The 19,828-nt window shown below is 36.3% G+C and overlaps 1 pseudogene; it reads right to left on the bottom strand.

Moving 5' to 3' along the window:
- Positions 1–8,389: 8,389 nt before the first annotated feature.
- The window catches only part of LOC114005053 (coiled-coil domain-containing protein 80 pseudogene), a 31,687-nt pseudogene continuing 20,248 nt past the window's right edge, over positions 8,390–19,828 (bottom strand).

Raw genomic sequence — 19,828 nt, forward strand, 5'->3', positions numbered from 1 at the left:
GCTTACTTTTTTTTTTTTGGAGAGATTTTTGCTATAGGGCGCGTGTGCTCGCCAGACAGACAGAGACATAGAGACAGAAAGCAAGAAATCATCCCCCAGTGGGGGTGGTCATGCTGCAATCCCTTCTCCTCCGTTCTCCTCTTGGGATCCTGGGCATGCACGCATACTCGCCCAGTGTGAGTTTAAGCCACCGGGTCTGGGACGTGAACCGCGGTCGACTACGTGGGAGTCCAGCGACATAGCCATTTACGCTAACTGCTGGTTCAAGGTAATGCTTACTTTTTAGTGAAATATACACTTGCTCTGTGCACGGGTTTATATTTCATTCATACAGTACTCTTGTCCCTCATAACTTACAGGTTTACTCTTTGTGCCTCCGGAATCCTTTACCCCATCTCACAGAACTTCAGGCAACATTCTCACTGATCAAGAATCTCTCTTCACAGTAAATCCGGTGCATCAATAGCCTCATGGAGACATAATTAACTGACCTAATTGCCTTGGTCTTTGGAGACACACAATGCCTGAGAAGTAGTATTTCTCTGTGGGACTAGAGCAACGTCTTCCAAAAAACTGCATTTGCTCTAAAGCTGTCACAAATTATGATACTGTTTTTTCCATAGCCAGGATTCATAAGTCTGTACATCAAATGGTAGAATTGGGAGTGACTGTACTAATATGCCTTGTGGATATTGGCTTCCTAATCCATGGCCTTCAGTTCTCCTGGACTAGAAGTCCTACTTCCAAAGGAGGGAGTATACCCACCAAGAGATACAATGGTTTTATTTATCTGAAAGTCATGACCCCTACTCAGCCACATTGCTTAGTCATGCAGCTGAATTAGGCAAAGAAGGGGAACTGCTTTACTGGATTGAGGGAAGAACTGGGGCTTCCCTGGAACAGAAGAAATTCTGACAGTGAATAGCAGCTTTGTTTCCTGCCTGAGAGCTACAGACTGCCCTTCCTGACAATATGCCTTACGAATTTCAGAGTTGTCTGGCTACCTCTGAGTCCCTCAAATGAATTCCTTGCTAGTTTGCTCCTATAACTGATACATAGTCTTATGAGAAATTATATGTTGGGTCAGCATGAAATTTTAGTGGTTAAGGGAACTGGATCCCGTAGGGCAGCCTGTATAGTTCAAATACCTGCCCCAGCAGCTTAAAATTTACTCCAGGTGCATGTGCGTGCATTCCCAAAATCCAGACCAGATAGAGGAATGAGGAGAATGAATTGTGGGGTAACCATACCCTATGGGAGGTGTTTTTCCCTCACCTCCCCTCCCTCTGCCACTCTGCTGTCTCTGGCAAGTGCACTCACCGTCTGGCACTTAGGAAATGAACAAATATTTTATGCTCAGTGTTCTCATTATTTTCACACTAGTCCTGCTCTCGTATGATCTAGGCCTAGCCAAAAAGACACACAAAGGTAACAACCACAAAGGGTACATTTTTCTTTTAATGTTGTCTTATTTTACTATTTTTTCTGGTAAATGTTAAAGTGAAGTATTTTTTAAATAAAGCTTTAAAAATAAAAGGAAGAGAGGCATAGATAAATAGAATGAAAGATAATGTTTTCAATATTGAAAATTTTCTGAAAGGCACATGTGCTCACCAGAGAGAGAAGAGAGAGAGAGAATGCAAGAAAGCACAGCTCAAGGGTTACAGTCATGCTACAAGCCATGCCCACCCTCTCTCCCTTCTTTTGTAATTTTGGATATGCATGTGCACACACCCAGTGTGTTTTACGAATGCTGGTCCTGGACTAAAACCTCATAGTCAATCATGTGGGATCCAGCTACCTTAATTACCAGACCATGGGCTAGTCCTAGATTTTTAGTAGTTGTTAAGCCAGTAGTCTCCAGGCTACTGATAGACAGATATATTATATTGTGAAATGCTTACTGGAATTTTTACCAAGTGACACTAAGCTAACAGAATTAAAGTTGATGAAAATTTCTCAGGAGAAAAGTTATTTAGAAATAAATATTTAAAGCCTTATGCTTTCTTGGTGTTTTATAAAAGATACATTGTATTTATTTATTTATTTTAGTTTGGTGGGTGTAGAGCAGGGACACTTGTCCATGAGAGGCACAGAGAGAGGGAGAGAGAAAGCGAGAAAGTGCCATTGACACGACCACCCCACCACAATTTATTGACAAAGGCACAGGACTGTCCTCCTCCATTCTCCTCTCTGAGTTTGCACACACACACACACGCACACACACACACACATGTACATCCAGAGTGCTTTACAAGCTGCTGGTTCCAGCACTCAAATTGTACAGTGGGCACGTGGAATCTACTTACCTTAAGCACCGTACCACTGACCGGGCTGTATGTATTATTTAATCACTGCTCTGCTTAGTAAAGAGAAATTTCACAAAAAAGGAATAAAATAAAATAATGCTGTTTTACTTTAAATTATATTAAGAATGACTAATAATGGTAGAAACACAAATATATACTAAATAAGAGGAAAAAACATAATTATTTTGATCATAACTTTTAGAAAAACTGAATGTAAGAAAATAATCTAACATTTCATATTTATAAATAAAATCATTTTTCTAGTCTAAGTTTTTAGTAATTACTTACTTTTTAAAAAATGAAAGTGCGATATCTTTGCGGTGCAAATAATTTTAATAAATTATTGCATATTATGTATTTGCTGTTGCTGAGTACTGCATTAAATATAACCATAAATTAATTATAACATAATGGGGCTAAGTAAGATACTAGAATATCACAATCAGAGGTGTTTATTTGGGGAATTGTCGAGACCCTCAAATAAGCGTAAACATTTTTTCCAGTATAATCTGCAAATGCTCTTCATATCTCTGCTTCATATGACCTCTGCTTTAAGCACCTCTATGATAATTTCTCTCTTACAATTTGACCCCTGTATCACCTCCTCAAAAGAAGTTCAATAATTATTTCAAATATCTGCTGGCATGACACAAGTTGTAGACAAAATGAATTGTACATCAAAGCAACTATAGTAATTCATTAATATGAATGCTTAGGGGTGTGGAGAACATGAGTATAATTAGACCAGGAGCATTCTGGAACAACAGGGAATAGAATAGAAGTGTTCAATAGGTTAAAATTTACTGACAAGAACATGGAACTCCCCTCCTCAAGTTTTAAGTCTAAAACTTAACTTTATTTCTATAGTGCCAGAAAGCAGTAATTCTGTACAAGGATCATCCTGGAAGCTTGGAAATGTGATGACTCTCCTCTTAGATAAAGTGGAAATGCAAGACCCCCTTGGCAGAGTAAGGATAAAGTAATTAAAAAACAAAACAAAACAAAATGGAAAAACAGTCTGCGTTCATGCAAGACTAGAACTATTACATAAAAGGTCTCACAAGATTCAGCCCCCTGGGAAAGGCAAATTCCTGAAAAACACGCATTTTGTTGGTGAAATGCATGCTGACATTGCTATGCTATGTGAGTCAGTAGTCGCTTTTTACTGGAAGCCACAGCTGATAGTAGATGTTATGTGAAAACTGCCTCTGCCTTTGCTTTTTGTTTGTTTGTTTGTTTTTTGTTTGTTTTGTTTGAGAGTTTTTTGCTTTAGGGTGCATGCACTTGCCGGAGAGACAGAGAAAGAAAGACAGAAAATGAGAAATCACCACCCTGAGAAGGAATGGCCACACCTAAATCCCTTTTCCTCTATTCTTTTCTTGTGATTTTAGGCATGCACACCACCTGCCTGAAATGAGTTCAAGTCACCAAGTCTGGAACTCCAACCACAGTTTACCACATGGGAGTCTAGTGACTTAACCACTATGCCATCTGTTTGCCCCTAATGTACACTTTAAAAACAAAAAGGTGATAAAAGTTTTAATAAATTGTATTTAGTAATGATTTATTGAATCTAATAAAATGTCAATAAATAGTAAATAAATTGGACCATATCAAATTAAAACTTTCTGTGCATCAAAGGACAAAATCAAGGACCAGCAGATGGTGTAAAGGCTATGTCACTGGACTCCCACATGGCCCACTGTGCAAGTCCTGTACCCAGTGACTTGAAACTCATGTTGGGTGAATGTGTGTGTGTATATGCCCCAAATCCCAAGAGGACAATGGAGAGAAGAGATTGAAGTTTGGCCATCCCCCCTGGGGAGGGAGAGTGATTTCTCACTTTCTGTCTCTCTGTCTCTCTGGCTAGCACACACACCCTATAGCAAAAATCTCTCTCTAAAAACAAAAAAAAAACAAACAAAACCCAGTAAGGTAAAAAGGCAACGTATAGAATGGAAGAAATATTTGTAAATTATATACAGTCACTCCTCCCTTAACAACCTACATATTTAATGACAGCTCAGAGTTCAAATCATTTCTCCACCGTGGTAGTGGTAATCCCCTTCTCAGTCTTTGTTATGTTCCTGCATTTGATTAATTTTCACTACATGAAGTGTTCATAATCAAACAAGACTACATATTTTATTTATAAATTTGTATTTCATTGCATACCCATAGTAGTATGTATTCAGATTAAATAAAGATTATTTATTAAGTTTTTAATATTGTATTGTGATATATCTTATTACTTTCTGGTGCTTATCTAATGTATGCTTCCTGTATGGATAGAATTGCATTATTTTAGTGTGGTGATATTTGATATCTTTTGAAAAATACATACCCTATGGTGCCAAGACACACGACAGAACATTCACCTTTAAGCTCCTCAGTTATTGACCAATTCACTTAATAGTCAAAGGAATAGAAGTTGGTGCACTGTGGTGAGAATATAAAATGCTGAAACTGCAATAGAAAATTAGTATAGTTATCCTCATAAATTTAAGCTTAAAATCTCCTGTTGAAATATCCACTTTGTAACACAAATAATAATGTGACTGTATAAAAGAAAATGAAATTTAAAAATTAATTAATTAAAAATGGAAAAAGATTCTACTTCTGAGTATATACACAAAAAAAGCTGAAAGCAGAGTCTCAAAAATAAATTTTGATATACATGCTATTGTAATGTTATTAGTAACAAAGGTGAAAACAATTTGAATATCTATCCATGGATAAAGAGAGAAACAAAATGTAATATATACCTACAGTGGAATATTATTCAGCCTTACAAGGAAGAAAGTCCTGGCATTCTGCAACATGAGTGAACTTGGAGGACATTATTCTAAGTTAAATAAGCCAATCATAAAAGAACCAATATGGAGTAATTCTACTTATATAAAATATATAGAATAGACAGACTCATAGGGATAGGAGCTGGAATGGGGTTTCCAGGAAGTGAATGGAAGAGGTAACCAGAAGGAGTAACTGGGAGTACCGTAAAAAGATAGTGCTTCAGTTTTGCAAAGTGGAACGATTATCTGAGTGAATGGTGGTCATGGTGGCACAACAAGGTGAATGTACGTAGTGCCATGGAAATGTGCATTAAAGGTTGTTAAGACGTTAAAAATTGTTATCTATTTTGCCATATTTTTTTAAAAGTGAAAAGTAGCAAGTAATTTATTATTAGACAAAACATTTTTTATTTTTATTTTAAAGATGAAAGATATATGTTATATTACAATAGATTTTTAAGTTACTATATAAACTAAAAGAACTATCTTTTTACAGATACTTAATCTAAATACTGTACTACAGAGTGTATATGTCTATATATGTACATATACACATATGCATACATTTATTTGCACATTCATACATATATGCATATAAACCCACACACATGCATAACTATGTTAGATGTTTACAAAAAAGGTCACCATAATTCAAATATAGTTTTTCTACTTCAGATAGAAATTAACCATATAATTAATTTTGATTTAAATTTACATAGTATACATCATTTGGAGCTTTCTATACATATATATTTAGTTGTGGTTTTCAATGTTGTGGTTTTCAATGTTGTATATCAAAATTCAGCAAAAATTTGGACCCACTGTTCACAGGCTAATATAATAAATTAAAATAGGAACAGGAAACATCCTATATACATATTTTTTGAGATATTTTGCTATACTGCTCAGGTACTCACCAGAAAAGCAAAGAAAGATAGAGAGACAGAAAGTGAGAAATTATCCCCTGGAGAAATAATCAAGCCATAGTCCCTTCTTCTCCATTCTCCTAGGGATTTCAGGCATGCAAGCACACACACCCAGTGTGAGTTTCAAACCACCGAGTCTGGGATTCAAACTATAGTTGCACACACAGGAGTCCAGTGCCTTAGCCACTATGCCACCTTCTGACTCCCACACCCAATCCTTTTAATTGATAGTAATTTCAACTTTATAGTTGCTGTAGATGCTGTTGTAAACTGCCCAGAATTAGTTCTTCTTCAAGACTAAGGCTTTTTCCCTTTAGGCTCAACAAGTGTTGCCACCTCAGGGTTCTTAGCAATGTATTCTATGGGAATTTCTCTCAGACTTGTCCAAGTTCACATCCCTTTATTGGAACAGCTCTGCATGCACTGATTAGTCAGTAAAAGGTACACTCACAATGCCTCTACATGGAACATCTCAAAGGCTACAAGTTTATGGAATTATCTAAAGTCTTTGCTGAAAATTCTGAGATTTACAACTATTGTTTTCAGTTCTACTTCCTTCATCCCCTACAGACCATCATGACAAAGGTGTGTCCCAAAAACCTTCCTGCACAGATTATCTCCATATGTTTCTCCTGAGCAATCCAACCAAAACAGAAGTTAGGCAAATTCGTGACCCTCTAAGTTTCTGCTAGTCTCCCAACTTTCCAATACATCTTCATAAAAAATGTAGAAAGTTATTTAAAATATTATTGTGAACACTGAAAATTTATGAACTGCAACATTTCTCAAAATCTAGGGAAATTTTTCATAAACTTCTATTTGAAATGACTGCCAAATACACACTCACTCCCCAAAAATAATCTACAGAAGAGTCAATAAAGCTAGGAAGATGGACAGAAACTTTAATTGAAAAAAAAAGTTCTTTTAATTCTAGCCCCAAGAAAGTGTTGGATGATCAGAAACTTACTCATCTTCCTCTGTTAAAATTACTTTTCAAAGAGAAAGGGTCATTTAAAAAAAAATAGTTACTTTCCAAGCAATTCAACTTACTAGTTATTTGGACAGCAAAAATGTGTATAACTGCTACATAAATATGGGAAAGTAAATGGAGGAGAGACAATGATATCATGTATGATAGGTAATATAATCCATTCAAGATAAATATTGATAGTAAACACAGACTCATCAATGTTGCAGTCAATCAATCAGCACATACTTAAAATTAAATAGTTTATACCAGGTAAAAATAATGATGGAGGGAACCAGCAGTTAGCGTAATGGCTATGTCGCTGGACTCCCATGTAGTCAACCGCGGTTAGAGTCCCATACCCGATGGCTTAAAACTCACGCCGGGTGTGTGTACGTGCGTGCCCAAGATCCCGAGAGGAGAATGGAGGAGAAGGGATTGTGTCGTGACCATCCCCCCTGGGGGGTGATTTCTCACTTTCTGTCTCTCTGTCTGTCTGTCTGGCGAGCGCACACACCCTATAGTGAAAATCTCTCAAAAAAATAATAAAAAATAAAAATAAAAATAAAAATAATGATGGGAATGCTTCATGTATATTTGTATTTATTATATTTCCAAATATTTTACTGAAATATAATGAACTGTGCTTATTTCCTCTACAAGTCGGTTCAGATTCTGTCTGCACTTGAGTCATGGACAATTTATTCAAATATCAAGAGAACTGCACTTTGATTGTTCCCAGATGCTTACATACTTTATTTTTATTGGCATTTCATTTATGTTACCAGATGCTTGCCTTTGAATGTGGAGAACATCTGATATACCTCAAAAGGGCACTATTCCCAGTGGCATGGGAGAATGGAACTCTGGCAATGATGGGTGTAATAAAGTACTTCATCTTAACTCGTTTCAGTTTTATTAGTATTGTTTCCAGTTAAAACTTGGATAATTGAAATTCAAAACAAGAATAAAATAATAAATAAAGATGATGCCATAATCCACTTGTGCTGTGCTAACAGAATACTATAGACCAGGTAATTTATAAAGAGCAGAAATTTATTGTCTCTGAAAGTTAAGAGGTCTTACATCACGGTGGGTGTTGTCATCCGGCATGGGCTTTCTTGCTGAGTCATCACTTGGCAAAAAGTGGACAGTAAAGAGGCAAAAGAAGATTAACTTTCTCCTTTATATTGGGGTCAGTCTCACATCTAATTATCTCTCAAAGTCCAGACACTTTTTTTAGGTGAAAGTTTGCTATTTATTTAATCTTGGAAGAATACTGAAAGACAAAGAGAATGCAGGCAGTGTGAAAGAACTCCTTTGTATTCCTGGCCACATGGGGCTTTAGTAGCTGCAGGGAAACTGGCTGGAGCTAAGCTTATACAGTTCTGTTCAGTAAGGGTATTCTCAGTGGTAATTCCTGTTATGGCAGTAGTCATCCTGGTAACCATGCTGGTAGCCTTGGTGGTAACTATGGTATCCATAACTTGCATACCTATCTTCTAGGCAGCTCAACCCCAGTGACTGCTAAATGGACATTTCCTTTCTCCAAAGTTGCATTGAATGAACTAAATTACACACAACCTTAAACCATGTTGGAGAAGGACATCAGGATTTGACACTTCCATCTTTTCCAACTCGAAACATGAAGTACTCACTAAACTTCCCTGATGTCCTTGCCAACTCCTAAACGTTTAGAATGGTTATGTGGCAAGGCCAAAATTTCATGCCTGACCACTGAGGGCAGAGCTTCTGTGAATAGGCCCAGTCTTCGTTGTCAAGAGCAGATATCACCAGCAACCACCTCCTCCTTCAATACTTGGGTAAGAGTTTCTCCAGGGACTACTTCTGGTTCTCCTTGTAAACCATGTCCTCCTTCTGCTTCTCCAAGTCATTATTTGGAACCGTAAAGTATCAGTCAGATCCAACACTTCATTGCTATAGGCACCTCATAGTATTGACATTCAGATCCACCATAAAGAAGCACAATAAAGTAAGCTATTCCATAGTCCATCCACTGTTTACTGATGAGATGCTGGTCTACAAAGTCTTCGTCGTCCACCACCCAAATGGGTTTCTCATTATCTAGATAGTAGTGTTTGATTTTCATGGTGCTGTTGTTGACAGGGCCAGTGATCATGATCACAGATTTTTCTGGTGGCCATCTTGCAAGAAACTTTGCCAATATTCATCACAAAGTTGCACATTCATATTGTTTTCAGCCTTGGGAACTATGTTCAGAAGGACCAGCAAGCTGGTCACTGACTTTCTGAGTGAAATGTTTTATGATGTATTCCTGATTGACATTCTGTTCTGTTTTCCCTGATTTTTTTTCTTCATGTTCTTTCCTCTCCTGTTTGCTCTTTTTCTCAGTCTTCTTTACTTGCTCTCCACTTTGATTAATTTGTCTAGTTTCTCATTCTTTACCTTTTTACTTATTCTTTCCTTTCCAGCTTTCTCAAACTTTGGCCCCAACACTTAGTATCATTACAAAGGAATTAAATTTCAGCATGAATTTGAGAAGGGAAAAGCATTCAAACCAGAACAGAAGGCTTATCAATTAAGCTTAATATCAAATTTAAACTCTTGAGGCAGGATGCAGGAATGTTTGCAACATCATTTGTTTATTCACCGACTTTATTTGCTCTTTCATTCAACAAACCAATTATTGTTAAGTGTCACCTGATTTCAGGGAGAATGCCTTGGATTAAAATAGTATTGAAATAAGGACCATCCAATGGCATGGTGCTTAAGGCACTGTATTCCACGTGATAGTGCAATTTAAATCTTGTATTCGGTGGCTTGGAAATCATGCCGGGCACATGTGTGCAGGTGTGAATGTCCAAAATGGAGAAGAGGTGATTGTACGTAGTATGGCCGTCTCTTATGGGGAAGTTGTGATTTCTCACTCTTACTCTGTCTCTGCCTCTCTATCTCTTTCTCATGAGCACATGTATCCTATAGCAAAAACTAAAACAAACAAAAAAATTGCCAGAAGGCACATGAGCTCATCAGAGAGAGAAGGAATGGGAGGAAACACCCTCTCAACCCTTACACATGAGGCATAGTCACACTGCAATCTCACCACCATTTTCCTCTCCTTTTGGGATCTTGTACATACAGAAACACACGCCCATGTGGTTATCAACTCACCAGGTCCAGGACTACAACCAGGCAGTTAGCCTTCTGGAATCTAGTCATTCAATCACCACAGCATGGCTGGCCTTATAATGTAGTTTTTAAGGAAAACTAGTTATTAACTGACTGAGATACTTAAGAATATCACATGAATTAGGTAGTTGTAAACTAGATAAACTCAGAAATTTTATGATATCTTTGTTTAGAGAAATAATGTATCCATAAAAGATGTTATAAAGGGACCAATTATTCCACCAAGAGCAGATATATTATATAGAAATTCTCAAAAAGCAATCAATTATAAGACATATATGGAAAAACGCTGCATCTTGAGCATCTCCAAGATAGTGATTATGGAGTTCCTTTAATTGCGATCTAATTAATAGCCATGTTTTCCTTATTAAAAAATTAAAATTTTACCATGAGCATTAAGATATAATCTTACATGGTGGATGCCCCAAATAAATTCATGAATAATGTTACCTTTATTCCTCAGCTTTAGTATTTTAAATTTGCATTTTTTGATCCAGACTATAGTATTAAATTATAAAAATTACAGTGAGTACATAATATACATAATAAACCAGAGTTGTAGTAATTGCCCTATAAGCAATTTTATGATTATAATTATTTATTTATGTATTTATTTATTTTTTAGTTTTTGCTATAGGGCATATGGGCTTGCCAGAAAGAAAGAAAAAGAGAGGGAAAGTGACTTCTCACTCTCAGAGAAGATGATACATCACAATCCTTCTCCTCCACTTCCCTCTCAAAATTTCGAGCCCTCATGCACACACTCCTGGCATCCTTTTCAAGCCACTAGGTCCAGGACTCAAACTGCACAGTTGGCTATGTGGACTCTGACCACTTCAACCACCATGCCACCTGCCTGGCCCTGATTATAAATTTTTAATTTCTAGAACTCTGATTTATCTTTATAATTGGAAAGATATAAATTTTTTGTAGGGAATTAGTAAAATATTCATGGAATAAATTAATTGAAAAAGACAGCTTTATAGTATATTTTCAGGTCAGGGAGTGAAACGCTGCCATTTCCACTCTTGTGCAGGATTGTTTTGGCAATACGAGGTCTTTATGAATCCAGACATATTGTATTATTGCCTTTTTTAGATCTGTAAAGAATGTCTCTGGCACTTTGATTGGGATTGCATTAAATATGTAGATTAATTTGGGTAGAATTGCCATTTTGATTATATGAATTCTTCCAATCCAGGAACATGAGATATCCTTTAACCTCTCTCATTATAAGGGAGATGCAGATCAAAACCACAGTGAGATACCACCTAACCCCAGTCAGAATGACTAAGATTAAAAAACAAAATAAGTGCTGGTGGGGGTGTGGTGAAAGGAGAACTCTCCTACACTGCTAGTGGGAATGTAATTGGTCCAGCCACCATGGAGATCAATATGGAGATTCCTCAAAGATCTACAATTACCATAAGATCCAGTAATCCCACTTCTTGATATCTACAAAAAGGACAGAAGAATCCTTAGTTGGAAAAGTGCTTGCACATCAATGTTTATTGCGGCATTATTCACAATTGCTAAAACATGGAACCAACCCAAATGCCCACGAACAGATGAATGGATTGGAAAAGTGTGGCACATATACTCTATGGAATACTACTCAGCTGTAAACAAACAAACAAACAAACAAACAATAAAAAACAAGTTCCTGACTTTTGACAGAAAGTGGATGAAAATAAAAGATTTACTGTTAAGTGAAGTTAGCCAGGCTATGAAAGAGAGACTGTATGTCTTCACTAAATGTATACCAAGTGTCCGCACTCTATGACCAAAACTGAATGAGTAGAGGACTTGGAAACATAGAAAATGGCTATAAATAGCTGAAACATTGTGAGAAGACGGAGGGTGAAGGAGGAAAGTCTAAGGAAAGGCATTAAGGATAAAAATAGAGAGGCAAGGCATTTATGGGACAAAGAAGTGGGTTATTATCTGTTGAAGATAACATGTATAGTATTCTCAAGTGGAGTGGTGAGAAATGTATACATGTTGGAATATTCACTTTGCAAACTAAGTGATATATGTGACTGAATGTATAAAAAATTGAAATAAAAAATTGTGAAAAAATATAATTAAAAATTTATATTGATGCAAATATTGTAAAAATCCATGCATAGTTATTTTATAGTACACCTTTTCCATGAAATTTTTAAAGATTCTTCCATATTTATATAAATATATGTGTAAAGTATGATGACCTGCCTATTTGCACTAATATTTACAGTGTTTATTAGTAATGATTCAAAAAGTAGAAATGTTATTCCGCTTTTCTAAATGATATATGTTAATTTTATAATTAAAATAATTTAATTATAAAAATAAATTTAACAACATTGGTGAATTTGTTCACATGAAATTAATCCATTGTTTTATTGTTTGTTTTAAAGAATAATATGCTCTTTTTAATTATACTTGGCAGAGATAAATTTTTATATTATTTGTACACATTTACTTTTAAAAAATTATCTAGAAAGATAACATTTCTGTTGATACAATCCTTGCAATAAAATCCTTTTTCAGAACAGTGATATTTGAATCTTTTTTAATTTTATTTTTTATTTTACATTCCTTCACTACATATAATTATGGCATACAAAATGAATTTTCCCATCCAGAACCCTGAATATTGTCCCACTCAAAGATAATAGCATACATATTATCTTCAACTGATTATTTTCTATCTTGTGTTCTTAACTGTTTTACTTCTTTCTTTAATTCTTTATAGCAACTTAGACCTAGCATTTTCAGCTTGCCATGTGACTTACAACTATCAATCATTATCCTTCTACAAATAGAATACACGCGTCTCATCTATAAAAATACACTGAAAGTTTGGTCTATTCTGTGGCAATTTTGAGTGATGGGATTCACTATCCATCTGAACAAGGTATTAGATTCAAGACTACACTTACTTGTAGAATATATTTACTTAAATTGAGCTAAGAAGTTCCAACCAAAGGATCAAGCTTTTTAATAGGGCCCTAGACACAACATTGTTTTCTCTTTTAATATTTGTTATAGCTGCCATGAGTTTTTATTTTCCTATAAGCTAATTAGTCATATTTCAGTTATCCAACCTCATATGACGGGGCAGTGAATTATTGCTTCACCTGGACTGATAAGTTAGTTTCAATTTGCAGATATCTTGTTTGCGTAAAGTCTTGTTTAAGTTTAGTGTCAGAAATAAGTGATAAATCGCTAATGTTATCATCGAAGCACAGTTCAGCAATAGTGTTTTCCTTTTTTTGGGTGGTAAGACTGTATTGACAATTTTGGCTATAGCCACATTTCTCCAACCCATAACAAGGTGTCGACACATTCATAGACTATTCCAGACATAGCACTGCATGCTGAGCTTGCAAGGTACAGCTGTCCCCAGGAGTCACTGTTTGGTTAGCAGAACATAAAGAATACACAAGTGAATAACATCTACTCTTGTTCATATTGAATGTTATCAAGTAATTAAGAGAATGAAAGCTGATGGGATGATCCCGTTCTTAAAAACTTCTAATAATACCTGAAATATCAAAAAAGGAGATAATCTATAGTAAAAATTAAGGAAAGGGATAGGGGTGGCAGAGGCACAGGTGAACAAATACACCTGTGTTTATACAGATAGATAGATTTATATGTTTATATCCAGGCATAAATGTGTATACATCTCTATCTATCTATATTTCTATCAATCTGTATCTATCTATATTTCCCCCTATAGAGCCCATGGCCTCATCAGAGAGAGAGCAAGAGAAAAAGAGATGAGAAAGCATCCCCAATGGGAAGTTGTCACCCCACAATTCCTTTTCCTCTTTCTCTCACTTTTTGTAATTTGGAGAATACAAGCATGTTTCTTTTTTTAAAATTTTTTTATTATCATCATAATCTTCTTTATATTACATTGGATTACATTTAACTTTACAGTGTATTACATTGCTTTTTCAAAAGGGAATGCCATGCAAGTCAGTCAGTACAAAGACATTAATCTCCCCGCTTCAACATTCGATATCTTTTCTATGTTTTCCCCAATCATTATTATTATTATTATAATTATTTTTTAAAAGTCAATCACTATTTCTCATTTTGCTTGTAAAAATACTTTGCCCATCATGAAATACTTCTCAGACCAATCCAGTTGAGAATACTATACATGTCATCATCAGCAGTTAACAAGCCATATCTGTTATGCATGTTTCTTAAGCAACCAGCTCCAGGATTCAAACCATGTAGTTGGCCATGTGGTTTCCAGCTGCCTTATCCACCAGCTTATGAAGCTGATAACTGGCTGTATATTATTTTTTTTTAGAGAGAATTTTGCTATAATGCACATGTACTTGCTGGAGAGAGAGAGAAGAGAGAGAGAGAGAGAGGAAGAGAGAAATCACTCCCCCCAAAAAAAGATGAACATGCCACAATCCCTTCTCTTCCATTCTCCCCTCAGGATTTTGGGCACACATGCACATACACCCAGTGCGAGTTTCAAACCTCTGGGTCCAATACTTGAATTGTGGTTGCCCGTATGGGAGTCCATCCAAGTAACTGCTACACCATCTGCTAGTACTGTATGTCAAAATTGTATTTATTTATTTATTTATTTATTTATTTATTTATTTATTTATTTATGAGAGATTTTTGCTATAGGGTGTGTGCGCTCGCCAGCCAGACAGAGACAGAGAGACAGAAAGCAAGAAATCACTTCCCAGGGGGGATGGCCACATTGCAATCCCTTCTCCTCCATTCTCCTCTCGGGGTCTTGGGCACACACATGCACACATGTCCTGCAAGTTTAAGCCACCGGGTCCGGGACGCGAACCGCGGTTGACTACATGGGAATCCAGTGATATAGCCATTAGACCAACTGCAGGTCCCCTGTATGTCAACATTTTTACTCATCATTTATCATGGGCACACAGACTTCATAAGCTAGGTCTATCTTTCCCTTAAGTGTGAGCATTACATCAACCAATAGAATGTGAGCAGAAGTATGTTCGAGTCATCAGCATACTACCTTCATATATTTCTTCTTACACACTACAGCCTAGATATGTCAATATTGAGTAACTTGTAGAAGAGTGTAGAGTGACCAGATGGAGGGCTGAGAATCTCTCAATGAACAATTGAAGGAGTTCAAACAGACCACTGAGAGTGAGAAATAAACTTCTATTAAGAGAGTAGCTTTCATTGAGTATCTCATTCCATAGCAGCTTATCTCACTCTCACCAGTGTAACAGAAAAACAATGAGTTATATGATAATATGTTGAATGACAGTTTGATAGGCTGGACTCTGAAACTTACAGGAGGATTTCATAATCATAAGCATACATTTAATACAGTTTCTCTGGTATCAGGTGTTTCCTTTCAGTTTTCTGAAAATTAGATCATGAACATGCACTTTTACTTTGTATGCAGGCCAGAAAATTGTCTTTAGGAATATTTGGGCACTAAAACATGGCCAAGTTCCATTTAGCCCAAAGTGAACAATGAAAGCCAGAATTTGGTATGGCAACTCAAATGAAAATATGTAGCATTGAATTTGTAAATAAACTAAAAATAGCAATCCTGACAGTCCTCAGTGGGAACAGAAATGCAATGTATGAATACCATTAGAATTCACACTGGGGAATACAAACACAGTACAATAAAAACTTCTTAAGGAGTTTTTGATTATAACATTTTTTTCATCTTTTATTTGTCAATATGCTTTTTCATAGTTCTAAGATTTTCCTGTTAATGCTGTTTGAGAGACTGGCTCCTTGAAACCACTTTAAAGTGATTTTACTGTAATTGTTCCCTTTATCTCTCATGAGATTCAATTTCATGTTTCATCTGCTTCCCCGATTTCCTGTTGTTAAATAATGAAATGTGTTCTGATAGTCTAAAAAATGCATGGAGATCGACTTTGCCAAATGGATAGTTTTGCAGGATATAATCCATTTATTGTGAGGATAAAGAGCTAAGAATTTTAGTAATGATTTTGTAACTCTAGTGCTTTTGTTTTATACTTACAAATACTTCTTCACTTAGATGATTGAATAAATGAGTTTATTTATATTCTAGCCTATGCTATTTGTTATGATATACACTGAAACAAAGTACTTTATAAGCATTTTATCTAGTAAAATAATCTACCAGATAACATCTTCTAAAATGTTAGAGCCAATTATTAATATAATAATTCATGATCTTATATAATAGAGAGACATACTTTTTTCAGGAACTTTCTTAAACATGTAGTACTTAATACTGAAATTCACACAATTATTAAAAGGCAGAATCACAATTTAAAACCAAGCAATTTGCCTCAAATCCATGGTTTAAACACTACCCCATGCTGTTGCCAAAGTCATACTTATTTAGTGTAAGTCTATCAAATTATACAAAAGAAAATTAAGATTTGAATAAGATACGTTATTTATCTACAAATGCACAACAATTAAATATCTCTTTTCTAAGAGAGTTATGGAAGGTCTCAATATTTTACAAAATAAATTTCAAAATCAATTATCATTTTTAGCTAAATATTTTGAATAATAATAATTTTTAACAAATAATTGAAATAAATTGTTTATAATTACCTGCTTAGTAACATGGAATGTGGAAGATGGAAAGGAAGTACAAATATGTCTAATGCTAGTATTTACCCTACAGAGCATAGAGCTTAACATAAAATTAGTAACTGTTTCATATAATAGGTTAAAGATATCTCTGGAACAGATTCTAGGTGTTGCTATTTCACACAGTGACTTTGCAGAGAAGGATTCATTAAGATTATATTCAACATCATAAATAATTTGTGTGACATCATGTCTAGCCTTCGTCATGCTTCTTTATTAAGAAATGACGACATCAAGGGTTCAAGAATCAAATATATTGGGAACCAGCAGTTAGCGTAATGGCTATGTCGCTGGACTCCCACGTAGTCGACCGCAGTTCGCGTCCCGGACCCGGTGGCTTAAAACTCACGCTGGGCACGGGTGCGTGCGTGCCCAAGATCCCGGGAGGAGAATGGAGGAGAAGGGATTGCGGCGTGACCATCCCCCCTGGGGGGTGATTTCTCGCTTTCTGTCTCTATGTCTCTCTCTGTCTGGCGAGCGCACGCGCCCTATAGTGAAAAAAAAAACCTCCAAAAAAAAAAAAAGAATCAAATATATTGCTACCACAAAATATATATATTAAATTATTGACATCTGCATACCATTTCTTGCTTTCATTATCTCCTTTTTTTATTTTTTAGAGAGAGTTTTTTGCAATAGGACAGATGTGCTCACCAGAGAGACAGAGAGAAACATTGAGATAGAAAGCGAGAAATCACCCCCAGGGTGATTGCCATGCTTCAATTCCTATTCCTCCATTCTCCTCTCAATATGTTAAGCACACACACACACACACACACACACTCACACACACACACACATGAGCCCTGCGTGAGTTTTAAGCCACTGGGTCCAGGACTCAGACAGCAGTTGATCATGTGGGAGTCCAGAGACATAATCCCATAGAGTCCTGCTGGTCCCACCATTATCCCTTTTTATTGTCTCTTCTTTCACCTGGGAAGTGCAGAAGGCATCAGAGACACTGCCTAAACAGACTTTAGTTAGAAATGCCTGGGATATTACTCCCTTGAAAGTATCTCTGTCTCTACAAGAGGTTATATTACAATTTGACTTTTCAGAACACTGCACTTTCATTACACAGATGAAAGAGTTGGAAAAGTTACAGTAGTCTTCTCTCCAAATGTAAACCTCTAATTCTGACTATATTTATCTGATCACTTTCTCTGCAAACTAACTGCCTCTATGCATGAGTTCAGGAAAAGGCATTGATATCAGGCATATGACTGAAGTTATGGTCAGGGTAACAGAGTTAATTGGTTCACCAGTTTAATAACCCTTGGAGGACACGTTAGTCTCAACTGATTGCAGCTCTGTTAGGAATACACAGTTTAGAAGTGTTTTTTTGTCCTTAGCAAGTGTTCCATTTGCCAATGACAAAGGCCACAAAAACATTCTCACGCAACATCATATTACATTCAATTTTATAAGTTATGACAACAAATATCTGAGATCCATATGGAAGCCACTATAATTTTGAGGATTGAAAAAGCTAAGAATTTTAGTAATTATTTTTTAATTCTAGTGCTTTTATATTATACTTTAAAAACACTTTTTTGGGACCAGTTGGCGTAATGGCTATGTAGCTGGACTCCCATAGAGTCACCATGGTTCAAGTCCCGGGAACGCCCCGTGGCTAAATTCACGCTGGGCGCATGCGCATGTGTGCCCAAAATCCCAAGAGGAGAATGGAGGAGAAAGGATTGCGGTGTGGCCATCCTCCCTGGGGGGTGATTTCTCGCTTTCTATCTTTCTGTCTCTCTCTGTCCTTAAGGCCAGAGCATTGCACCCTTTAGCAAAACCACTTAAAAAAAATAACAAAAGGAAACAAACAAACAAATAAACAAACAAAAAAAAATACTACTTTTTTCACTTAGATGATTTAATAAATGAGTTTATTTATATTCTAGACTATGCTATTTGTTATGATACATACAGAAACAAAATTAAGTATTTTATCTAGTAAAATAATCTACCAGGTAACTCTTTTTTTAAGGTTGAAAATAAATGTATCCTTTCCAGCCATAGACAGAACATGTGCTGTGTGTGTCCTTGTTATTCTCCCACTGAAAAGCTGGATGACCCATTATCCACAATTTTGTCAAGGCTAATTATGCCACCCACACACACCGAGACTATAGGAAAAGGTTTACTGCTTACACAGATGAGACATCTGGGGAGAACAAGGCAGGCTTCCAAAGTCAGTTTAAAATGAAAGAAAAAGAACACAAGCTGGGGATTTTGTTGCAGTTAGTGGGGACTGCTATGAAGGTTTCCTTGTACAGGCAGAGATTTCTGGTTTGAGTTTCCCACCTGTACCACAGATGGGAGAACCTACATCTAATGTTATCCCAATATGGGGGAACAGAGAAGAATAAGGTGTAAAACCTGTCAATGGTCAAACACTGAAGAGGAGTCATGGCTGACCCTATGGTGCAGCTGTTAAGCACTGCACAGAGAAAGTCAAATCCCACGTGGCTAACCAGGGTTTGTCTCCATTTGCAGTTTTGAAACACACATCAGGTCCCCACAGGCATGCCAAGGATTCTGACAGAAGGAGGAACTGAAGAATAAGGATTATTGTGTGACCAGATCCTGTTAGTGATTCCTCTCTCCCTCATACATTGCCCATGTGCCTGCTGGCATAAAAATGAAACAAAACAAAACAAAAATGGACTCATGCCCTTTATTATAGTCCTCTGATTTAAAGAAATATGCCAGAAATACAAGAACTCTTGATTCTGTCACCTCTCCTGACCACAGGGAGTAAGATGGCACTCAAAATTGTGTTCCCACAAAAAGTAGTATACATGATTATAATATATAAATCATGCCTACAGGGGCTGGGAGAGATGGGTTTCTCTCTGGCCAAGACTTCACCAACAGACAAAGGTTCTCTAGAGCACCCCATGTTCCTGTTACAACCACCTCTGTCTTGAACATACTAGTTGCCGTAATATTTCTTTCTTGAAATAAGAAAGAAGGGTGTGGATGGGAAGAACTCATAATGTAAAAATTGATTCCATTATGCCATCTGCTATG

The sequence above is a fragment of the Tupaia chinensis genome, unplaced genomic scaffold (assembly GCF_000334495.1).
Source record: "Tupaia chinensis unplaced genomic scaffold, TupChi_1.0 Scaffold000065_1, whole genome shotgun sequence".
NCBI classification, from domain to species: domain Eukaryota; kingdom Metazoa; phylum Chordata; class Mammalia; order Scandentia; family Tupaiidae; genus Tupaia; species Tupaia belangeri.